Below are 4,442 nucleotides of genomic sequence, written 5' to 3'. Positions count from 1 at the left end.
CAATCAGCATTTTTCTATTTTCAAAAAGCATGCTGATGAAAATACGTCTGAAACGTAATCAAGTCACTAAATGCTTGAGCTAATTACAAAGAAAGTTAAAACCACACATTGAAGGTGGAGATTGATGCACGAATTTAGTTTAAAATGGCGGACAGTTTCCAGCCCAAAAAACAAACATGGCTGAAGATATAAAAGTGTTCGTGAAACAAGTAGTATGAAAACATATTTTATCTATCATCTCTTACCTGTTTCAGCCATTAGACAGCGGCCATTCTGGGGCACCGTCTTGGAGAATTTTAGTCAATCGAATCGATTCTTGAAAATTTTTTTTAAAGCCTAGTACTTAATATATAGAGCCCATTTGCTGAAGCGTTAAGTTACGGGGAGTAAACACACCACACTTTTAAGTAAAAGAAAATAACGTTGGGGACAACAGTAGGGCACAGCAGTTTTTAGGGGTCATCTCGGATAAATTGCTGTAGATCAAGAGTTAGTTCAGTAAAATAACAGCCCCTATTGTTGTTTTGTTGTTGTTGGTGGGGTGGTGGTGGTGGTGGTGTGGTGGTGGTGGTGGTGATGGTTACGATAATGAATGCCGATAGCGGTGGTTGTGGTGCTGGTGGTAGTAAGGGTAGTGATGGTGATGGTAGTGGTGATGCTGATAGCTTTTGTTAGTGATGGTGGTAGTGTCGGTAGTAGTGGTAGTGGTTGCAGTGGGGATAGTCGTGGACCATGTGGTGGCGGCGGCAGCAGGTTATGGTGTTAGTGGTGGTTGTGGTTGTGGTTGTGGTTGTGGTAGAGACGGCGGTAGTGGTGTTGGCGGTGGTGCTTAATATCAACTCTAGATGAGGATGGAGGAGGGATAAAAGAAAACAAAGGTGGAATTGAAAAGAAAAGAAAGTTCGATAATCGATAAGAATCGAATAGAAGTGTAGTTGATGAAAGAAAGAACACGAGAAGAGAGAGACAGAGACATCGGGACGGAGAAAGATAGAGAGTGTGAGAGGAAGATAGACAAAAGGAGTGAGAGGGAGGTTAGAGAGATTGACTGAACTGTTTGACCGGCAGACGATCAGACAAGCTGACAAAGGTAATTAGATTGACTAGGAGAGGGAAAGAGAGAGATAGAGAGAATGAGAGAGCACGAGAGAGAGAGAGAGAGCGGGAGGGCGGGAGGGAGTGGTAGAGATTGACAGACTCACACCTCACACACACACATACACACACACAAACACACAAAGATAAAGCGAAGAGATAGATTAAAAAAGACTTCAAAATGAAAGACGAGGGAACATCTTCGATGGAAGCTAATTAAACCGTGTCAAAATATAGAACATCAGCAACAACAACAACAACAACATCAGCAACAACAACAACATCAGCAACAACAAAAGCAACAATGACATCGACGACGTCTGTGATAGAGTTGTTCCGTGGCCATTCGACCAGTTTGAAATAGCAGCAAAACCTTCTTCAAATCGTATCTTAAAGTCGCTGATACGAGGCTGATTTATTTGTCAGCAGACGTTTTACTATTTCTCTCGTTTTGGTGTTTCTCTCGTAATTTCCCTCTTTCTCCTTCTCTTCCTCTCTCCCTTCCTCTATCTCACTTGCTCCCCTTCTCTCTCTCTCTCTCTCTCTCTCTCACTCCCTCCCCTTTTTTTCTCTCTCTCTCTCACTCGCCCCCCTTTTTTTCTCTCTCTCTCTCTCTCTCTGTAAATTTCTACGTGCGCGTGTAGGTGTTTATGTATGTGTTTACCTCCAGTGTCAAAAAGCACTGTCACCAAAACAAGGCTCAATGTCCAGTCAGCCGTGCCAAATCATCAACGACCATTCTTCATTTGGCCATAAGTTAGCATAATCAGGGCTGACCTGAGACTGAACAACTAATTCTATAAGAGCGAATGACTATATACAGAGCTCCCTCGCTTCCGCTCTCAATTCATTTTTGATTGTAGCAGTTAAAGCAAAAGAATGAAACCACTCACCAACACAACCAAAACTTTATCCCCTACACATGAAGTCTCCTCTTTCTGTCTTTTACACTGTTACAACTGTGGCTTCTGTACCTCAAACTTAGCTAATCTTCTAGGCGCAGGAGTGGCTGTGTGGTAAGCAGCTTGCTTACCAACCACGTGGTACCTTGGGCAAGTGTCTTCTACAATAGCCTCGGGCCGACCAAAGCTTTGTGAGTGGATTTGGTAGACGGAAACTAAAGGAAGCCCGTCGTATATATGTGTATGTATATATATATATATATATATATATATATAATATATATATATATATAATATATATATATATATAATATATATACATATATACATAGATATATATATACATGTGTGTGTGTGCGTGTATGTTTGTGTGATTGTGTTTCTTCCCCCACATCGCTTGACAACTGATGTTGGTGTATTTACGTCCCCGTAACTTAGCGGTTCGGCAAAAGAGACCGAAAGAATAAGTACAAGGCTTACAAAGAATAAGTCCAGGGAGTCGACTTGCTCGACTAAAGGCGGTGCTCCAGCATGACCGCAGTCAAATGACTGAAACAAGTAAAAGAGAGTAATCCCATACCACCACACGCAGGTCTCCAACACTGGCTCGTCCCTTCTCCGCTCGTCAACCTTATTATGCCCACACCAGCAATTCAGTCAACTGCACTAATCATCATAACCAATCCTTCCGTCACAAATATCAACCCTCTGGAATTCCTTCCAAAATCATGTTTTTATTTATTTATGTCTTTTTTTCTTTGCAGACATCAACATTCAGCTATTCAAGAGAAACACGAACTGTATCAAGTACCTCTAAAGGTACTGGGCGCGTCCATTTCCTCCAGACCTAGTCACGTAAAAAAAAAAGGACTATCATTTGTAAAATTCCATCTCAATTATCTTTGCCGAAAATTGTGATAGTACGAGATGTGATTTAAAAAAAAAAAACAGTTATAAGACATCGTTGATTGCAGAAAGCGATACTACAAAATACTGTGGAATAAACTGATAGGTTTTTGCCTATAAAAAATTCATCAAAATGTAATAAGAACACGGGACAATCGTAAACGACTGGACAATGTCTTTCAAAAGGATCAGTCGTGGCTACGATTTCATTACAGTGACATCGCAACTCGTTTCTAAAGCTGAATGAACTGGAGCAACGTGAAATAAAGTGTCTTGCTCAAGAACACAACACGCAGCGCGGTCCAGAAATCGAACGCACTACTCCGTGATTGTGAGCTCGATTGTGAGCTGATTGTGAACCATGCACCTTCACATTATATATGTATATATATATATATATATATATATATATATATATTATGCGCGCGCACTCAGGTACACTTGCTTCACTTTGTAATGTAGTCAGCTGGTCAACTTCAATTTTCTACCTTGTCACACTCTTTACTCTTTTACTTGTTTCCGTCATTTGGCTGCGGCCATGCTGGAGCACCGTCTTTAGTCGAGCATATCGACCCCAGGACTTATTCTTTGTAAGCCTAGTACTTATTCTATCGATCTCTTTTGCCGAACCGCTATGTTACAGGGACGTAAACACACCACCATCGGTTGTCAAGCGATGTTGGGGGGACAAACACAAGCACAAAAACCCCTCCACACTCACACACACACACATATATATATATATATATACGATGGGCTTCTTTCAATTTCCGTCTACCAAATCCACTCACAAGGTTTGGTCGACCCGAGGCTATAGTAGAAGACGCTATAGCAGAACCTGGAACCATGTGGTTGGTAAGGAAGCTACTTACCACACAGCTACTCCTACGCCTATAAAATATGTGACGCTTACAGTACCTATGTTTCCCAAGCGGTGACCAATCTAAGTACTAACTAGGCTCGACGTTGCTTAACTTCGGTGATCGGACGAGAACCGGTACTTTCAACGTGATGTATACACACACACACACACACACACACACACAAACATAAAACTGTAGCATAAAGGTTATGTTTGTGATATGTCTTTGTTGCTGTATCTTGTTTGTCGATGGATCAGTGAAAATGACGGCCGTTCAGATTATTGTACACCAGTGACAAGGTTGCTATGGTAACTGTCAACATTGCAGCATTGGTAACATGGTTGCTATAGTGATAGTCAACACTGGTGACATTGTTGCTATGGCGACAATCAACATTGGTGTCATTGTTGCTATGGCGACAGTCAACATTGTACATTGGTGACGCGGTTGCTCTGGTGGCAGTCAACATTGATGATATGGTTGCTATGGTGACATGGTTGTTATGCAGACAGTCAACATTGTATGATGGTAACACGAAACTTTATGCTGATCGATGATCAATTAAGAAATTATCGATGATTTGTAAATGCCATTCGGATCATGTCAGGTGATTTTGTCTGCAGATCAATAGTGTTGGCCGAAGATCAATATTTTTTAACAATACTGAAAATGGATA

At 41.2% G+C, this 4,442-nt stretch overlaps 1 pseudogene; it reads right to left on the bottom strand.

Annotated features, from left to right (window-relative positions):
- Window positions 1–3,809: 3,809 nt before the first annotated feature.
- On the bottom strand, window positions 3,810–3,928 carry LOC115230176 (annotated as a pseudogene).
- Window positions 3,929–4,442: the final 514 nt, after the last annotated feature.

The sequence above is a fragment of the Octopus sinensis genome, unplaced genomic scaffold (assembly GCF_006345805.1).
Source record: "Octopus sinensis unplaced genomic scaffold, ASM634580v1 Contig14726, whole genome shotgun sequence".
NCBI lineage: Eukaryota > Metazoa > Mollusca > Cephalopoda > Octopoda > Octopodidae > Octopus > Octopus sinensis.
The sequence above is the reverse complement of the archived record's forward strand: the minus strand, read 5'-3'. Positions and strand labels throughout refer to the sequence as shown.